Here is a 7,466-nt window from a genome sequence, read left to right as displayed (position 1 = left end):
TGCAAACGCCAACGCAACTGGAAGGCTGCGTTAAGAAACACCTTCCATGGCAAAAATATCGGGCGTGTCGGGGCCCAAAGCGCCGATCGCCTGTTGCAACATGTCGCTGGCCCTGATATTTAAATGACTGTACTGTATGTTTCCATTTTTGGGCGATAACACCCACATCCTGATGCAGTGTGAATCAAAGCAAAGTATCTACACCCTCGAGGCTGGGTGCGTGGAGGTGGCTCTGAACCTTTTCAAGGCTCCATCTTGGGTTAGGGTTAGTGTTTACCTGCATGGAGAAGCACCACCCTGTTGAGAGAGAGAGAGAGAGAAGAGAGAGAGAGAGAGAGAGAGAGAGAGAGAGAGAAGGAGCGAGAGAGAGAGATCTGTGGATAGACAGACATGGAAAGTGCAGTTGGAGTCTCTCTCTTCTCTCTATCTCCTCCCAAAACAGAGAACAATCAGATGCAAACACAAAGCCTCAGTGTTGATAAGGATGTGATAACGTTCGCCGTGAGGAACAGATTCTCTCTTTCAAAATGAGGTGAAGTGAGAAAAGTGACGATTGAACCCAGAGAACTCTCCTTTTAACAATGACATAATCACCATCACGAGGGAATCTGCCTTTCTTTTACTCCACCTATCCTCCACCTCTACTCCACCTATCCTCCACCTCTACTCCACCTATCCTCCACCTCAACTCCACCTATCCTCCACCTCTACTCTACTCCTACTCCGCCCCTACTCCACCTCTCTCCACCTCTACTCTACATCTACTCCACATCTACTCCACCTCTCTCCACCTCTACTCTACCTCTACTTTGCCTCTACACTATCTCTACTTTACTCTATATCTACTCTACGCTACCTCTACACGACCGGCCTCTACCTCTAGTACACCTCTACTCTACCGCTGCAATACTCTACTCTATGTTTAATCTAAGCTTCTTCTACTCAGCCTCTACTGTACCTCTACTCCACCGCTTCTCTACTGTACCTCTACAGTACTCTACCTCCCTCCCTCTACTCTACTTCTACTGTATCATACTTGATCTTACTCTGCTCTACCACTATGATTTGTTTAAGAGTAGAGGTAGAGTTGGGATAAGAGAAGGGGTGGAGTAGAGGTGGAGTCACATCTTGACGTTGTGACTATTTTATCCAAACCCTTTAAAACCTTTTAAACTCTTCGTTCCTCAGCGTTCACAGAAAGACCTCCACCTGTGGTATTCATTTGCCGTCGTTACCTCCAGAGCTCTCCGCCAGCCGGGAAGGCAGGAAGGCAGGACCCTCAGACGCCCCCACCCTCCTCCCCGTACAATGTAATGCGATGTTTACACACTGATGGGTGTGGGAACCACGGCTCCGTACGGAGGCCTCCCAGACACTTTGGAGAACTTCTAGAGCTGAAACCGGAGCCCTGGGGTGGGACGGAGGGGGCACGGGGCGGGGGAGGTGGAGGAGAACGGCGGTGATGGTGTCCCCCGGGGTGTTTTCCTCAAAGCCTCCGCTCTCCTTTCTCATCGCCGGACGGTTTAGCACCCCGTGGAGGAGGCGGGGCTCACATCATTCTCATAGACAGTCAGTAAGTTGCTGAGTTTGTTGCCTCCTGTTGCAGGTGGATGCTCCAACCGGTTTTTCTGCCGTTTGCATCTTACAAATCTGTCTTTAACTCAAGGAAGAGATTTTCAGTTTCACACCAGTTGTTCATTAAAATGTTGGTTCCCATCTGTTATGACTGTCCAAACCAAAACCTCGCTGAACGCTTTACTACTGAGAAACTTACCACTCTGCAGCAGCTTCGCAAGCCTTAAAAAACACTTTAAAAGCTCCCTTTCGAGAATGGGAAACGACCACGATACACAAGCTGAGCATTTAATCACTTTTCCAATTTTTTTTTTCGAGTCTTTTGCATTTCCACAAATCACCTCTTTGGGCTCCGTCCGGGCCAACGTAAGAGACTAGAAACAGGAAGTTGCATCACTTCCCACTGGCAGCCTGCTGTAGCCAACGTTACTCACTGGATGTACTGCAGGGATTATATGAAGCACTTGTGATATCAGATGTGATATTACTGTTATTCAAAACATATGCAGGCAATACATGAAGACACGTGTGACTATGCTGTGACTTTCCCGTTTTCAAAATTATGTTTTTAACGGTTTTTGAACCAAGAGTTTAATGACGCACTACATTCGGTAAGACAGGCAGGCAGACAGGCAGGCAGACAGGCAGGCAGGCAGGGAAGCAGACAGATAGGCGGTCAGGCAGGGAGGCAGACAGACAGGCAGTCAGGCAGGCAGGCAGGTGGACAAGCAGGCAGGCAGGCAGACAGGCAGGCAGGCAGGCAGGCAGGCAGGCAGGCAGACAGGCAGGCAGGCAGGCAGGCAGGCAGGCAGGCAGACAGACAGGTGTGTGTTAAAACACTTTAAGCTGCTATCAGCACCTGCTGCTGTTTCCACCCGACACCCTATAAAAACAGAGATTTCAAAGCTGCGAAACCTTCACCGAACCAAGGTTTATGTTATTGTACCAATTGGTTATTTTCATGTTGACAATTATGGAGGGAATTGTTGAGGGAATCCACGATATATATACTGTAGGATGTGATTTGATTGTGTCATTTCTCAATATAAAGACATGAGGATGTTAAATGTCATCCATCATTTGACGTTTATCTCTTTGGTTCCTTTGGGTTTCGTTGATAACGAGATCATCGAGGATGGGGGAACTCATTTCCAGTCCTTTAAAACTAAACAATGACTTTGCATCAAAAGTTGTTTTGATTTTCTTTGGCGTAATGGCTAATATGAACAATATTGGAATAAAAGTACTTTGCACTGACTTCATTCAGTCATCAGTCACATTTTTATTTCAAATGTCTTTCCTTGAGGGCAAAGAGAAAGTTCATTAAAGAGGAACTTGTTGAAGCTGAGATCTGTTCACACTCGACGTCGCCTCACCTCACTACCCAGTGTGTGTGAGTGTGTGTGTGTGTGTGTGTGTGTGTGTGTGTCTGTGCGCGCTTGCGTGTGCGTGTGTGTGGGCGTGTCCTGTTGTGTAACTGACAGATTCCTTGTTATGATCCTTCAGAGTTCAATCAGATAAAAGCTGTTTAATTAAACAATTCCAACCTTCTGCAAAATAATACTGTGTGTGAGTGTGTGTGTGTGTGTGTGTGTGTGTGTGTGTGTGTGTGTGTGTGTGTGTGTGTGTGTGTGTGTGTGTGTGTGTAACCATGGCTGCATGCTAGAGATATTCAGCGGAGGAGTGTGGTCTGTGTGAGGTCATCCCAGAGCATCCTCTCTCCGGAGATTTCAGCTTTTATAAGACTCCCCCCACACACACACACACACACACGCACATCCTGTGTGACATCACTTCCTATGTACACTCACCTGCTCCACCCACCTCGCCGCTGAAGTCTCAAACCTCAGCAAACCTTAACCCTGGTCCTCAATATTCCCAAGTTCTCCTGAGCTGCTTTCACACAAAGCAACCCTGAAATGATCCAGACATTACCTGGATGAACTGTATGTATGAACACAAATGTCCGAATCATTTAGACTGGACATTAACCAGACATTATCCAACCAGCACCCTCAAGAAAGTCCAGGTAATGTCCGACTGAGCGGTGTGTGTGAACAGAGCAGTTGATTGTCAGGATGATTTCCAGTGAGCGAGTGGGCGTGTCCCGCGTTGATGACGTCTCTATCATGCGCCAGTAATTTACCACTGATCTTGGTGCACTGAGCGTAGCTGCTTCCTACTCCTTTCTGCTTTCGTTCATATTCCTTTCCTCTCTTTCCTTTATATTACGTCCAAATACATGGAGCATCACCGCCAAAAAAGTCAGTAGCCTCGTCCACCATCTTGGGTGTGCTAAAACTGCAGCGTCACGTCCTGCCTCCTGCACGCTCCACCCAGGCTCCGCCCATCGTCTAAACCAATCAGAGTATTTCCAGGTGGTGTAAACGTGTCTGACACTGAGATTCTCTGTTTGTGAGCTACATGTATGAAAGGGAAACTCCAGACAATGTCCATACCTGATTATCCAGACATTGTCTGGAGTTCATGTGTGAAAGCAGGTCTGGTTTTCTCTCCTCCCATGACGTTCATTGAATATCATCTGCTGAATAGTGATAAGACTCTGAAACAATTCGTTCATTTTGAGCAAATCCTCTATCTTAAACGACTCGAGTCACTCTGGCGAAACAGTCGTTGGTTCGGTCGCTTCCCTCGCGTCTCACTCAGGACTTCGCGTAATTTTGACAGAATTGAATGATTCCCGTGAGAATTCCATTCACAGCTCAGACTCTCTGCCTCTCCTCCATGGTTGGGGAAGTCCTCCCTCGCTCGCAATTACACCAACGGAACCAAAAGGAACGAGAGTCGGACAGATGGAACGACTCTCCTGTTTACTCGTCAGGAACCGAATCTCAAAAAAGAGTCTGAGCTTTCATCGTTAGTAGTTGTCTGGATTCCCGCGGCGTCACTGTTGAGTTCAGAGCGACTCAGGCCCCGTCACAGGTACACGGATATTTTGGAAAACTTTGCCTCGTCGTCTTTGACGTCAAGTTTTAATGAGATATCATCGCCCCCTACTGGCCTGGAATGCCTATGTAAGCGTTTTGAATCGTTTGTGTTTCTTTTTTTTAAAGCGAGGAAGAAAAAAAAAATTTGGAAAATTCTGTGAACGTGCGAACTGAACCATCCAGTGTGTTCAGAGCCACTAGTTTAGTTTGATTACATTAGTTTTATGTGGATCTCCCAAAATGGCAGCAATAACCTGCCAGTAAAATACATTTGAGAACAACATTCTGTTATTTGTGCCAATAAACAAATAAAGATCAAAGTTGCAACTGAAGTATGTTCATGATAAAAAGGAGTTTGGACAGTTCGATTGGAGCCAACTGACCATTTTAGCTGAAATTGTAAGCCCCGCCCCTTCCAGGGCACCCAGGAGGATAAGGATAGGATGAACCCTGACCACACCCAGCGATGAACAAGACACTTACAGTAAGTTTGAACACCTTACCTTAACCGCTGTACTCTGCCCTAATGCCCTTGAGCAAGCACACATGGCAGTATTCAGAGGTCCCCAGAGGCCCCTGCAATGTGCTGTGGTACATGAACTCTCGGGTTGAAGCCCTTCCTCCTTTTCTCCTCTGCCCAGGTGTATTGTGGGCCGGCAAGGCAAGCCGCGACAGGACAGGAGTAAAGTTTAAACTCCTTTGTCAGATAAGAGCGGCGCAGCGTTGTGTTTGCATTCTTCAGCGCAAGATCGTAAATGTTTCCATTGAAACGTGTGTAAACAATGAGTGGAGCAGCACAAGATTTCCTCTTGATTCACTGAGGTTATTATAAGATGCTTTTAAAACGAGGGAGAGAGAGAGGGAGAGAGAGAGAGAGAGAGAGAGAAATAAAGAGAGAGAGAGAGAGAAAGAGAGAGACTTGACTTTTAAGATTCCTTTATTTGCAGTAAGTCATGTCACAGCAGCAGCAACTTTATCCCGAAGGAACCAAAAAAACATAACAAAAACCAGAGACAAATCAGTCAACCGGTAAAACAGTAAGCAAGAGCACAGACATCTCTCTTCAGAGATAACCTGGTACGCAGGGATCTGCCGGGGAGAGGGCGAGAGAGAGAGAAAAGTTCACAGCTACCACAGGAAGAATCGCAGGTTAACAACGAGGGAATCATCCTGGACTGAGCCCAGCACCTCCCCAACACCCCAGACACTCCTGAAAGTGTCCAATTTGCCGGTCAGTTTGTAAAACTCAAACTCCACCCTAAAGCGGCTGAGAGCAGACCAATCGTCATCTGGGCCGGGTCCACTGACCCCCTGACCCCGCACAGCGTTTCTTCTGCTTTTCCAAATGGCCAGCTTGGCCACCCCTGAAACAGTGTTCACCAGGACATGGACAGATTTGTTTGACACAGTGTAGACAGGACCGAAGATAAAGAGTTTAAAGGAGAAGCTCTCCCCCAGACCCCAAAGCCACCGCTGCAGCAGCCAAACAGCCCCCGCAGCCCAGGACACAACAAACAGCCCCCGCAGCCCAGGACACAACAAACAGCGACTCCCTCTCAGAGCAGAAGACGCATCCCACCCCCGTGCTGGAGTCCAGGTGTGCCAGATACCTGTTTGTGGCCACCGCCCCATGCACCATCCTCCGCTGGAGGTAGCCCACCCGCTTGTCGATGGGGGGCTTGTACAGAGAACGCCAGCGGCCAGCAGGGGACGCATCGGGCCGAAGAACTGGGTTCCACCCCGACGGCCGTACCCCTGCCACAGAGCGTAGGTGTGCCACCTTGATGCAGGTATAGTAGGCGGCTTTCTTGCCTACCGCCTCAAAACCCCCCCAGCTTGGGAGTGGCAAAGGTCAGGAGGCTGTCCTGCACCTCCTCCCACCGCACAGACGGAGAAACCGTCAGCGAAGGGCACGCAACCCCGCCCTCACCATCCCATTGGTCAGTCAGACCAGTCAGACTTCATCCACCAAGCTGTGCAGCAGTCTGGAGGACCTGATGCCAGTTGTCCCCATGCGCTGCTCCGCGGACGCCTTCAGCAGATGACCCAGCCTGACGCACCCGGCCTTGAGCAAGCCGGAGTGCAGGCTGGAGGAGGAGGAGGCCTCAGTCAAGCAGTGGGTTCCCAAACAAAGGCTCCCCAGACAGCCACATCCCAGGGGCAGACGTGGGGTCACGGTGGACCTTAAAAACCTGCCACGACTGCAGCACCGACTGATAGAAAGGAGTCAGCCCTGTCAAGTCCATCCCCTCCGTCCACAGCAGAAACAGCTGCTCGTCATAAGAGAGAGAGAGAGAGAGAGAGAGAGAGAGAGAGAGAAGGAGAGAGAGAGAGAGAGAGAGAGAGAGAGAGAGAGAGAGAATAATAGATTATAAACATTCAGAAAATAACAATCAAAGTTTGGATGCATCTTAAATCAAGTCCCCAAGACACACTGCAGCTTGAAGCACTGCAAAGCCAAGAAGTGAAGCCCAAAAATAATCCCCTCAGTTAGCTGCTCATGAGCCTTACTGAGCAACACCAACATGGTTCCATGTAAGAGCAGCACTGCTTGACCATCACATCACAGTCAAGCAAATAGTTAAAGAAACCAAAAAGGCCTCTCTGGAACATCGAACCATCAAACCAAAACACAAAACAAACTCCATCGATATCTGAGCCTAAAAAGAGAATATACACTGTCAGAATATCTCTAGTGTCAGAGATATGAAGCAGAGACAGATCCTGAGCAAGTACAGGCTCAGTGAGCACATCCAGACATCAAAAAAGGAAGAAACAAAGAGCAAAGATTATGTGGTCAGTGAAAGACAGGTAAGGTCAGTGTAAGACAGGTGAGATCAGTGTAAGACAGGTGAGGTAGAGACAGAGATGCACTTTCTACTACACTGTCAACCGTACCAACACATCGGACAACAATTTTTCGGTAAATTCAAATCAATTTTA

Source organism: Zeus faber, assembly GCF_960531495.2.
Source record: "Zeus faber genome assembly, chromosome: 13".
Taxonomy (NCBI): Eukaryota; Metazoa; Chordata; class Actinopteri; order Zeiformes; family Zeidae; genus Zeus; species Zeus faber.
Note: the sequence above shows the minus strand (reverse complement) of the source record.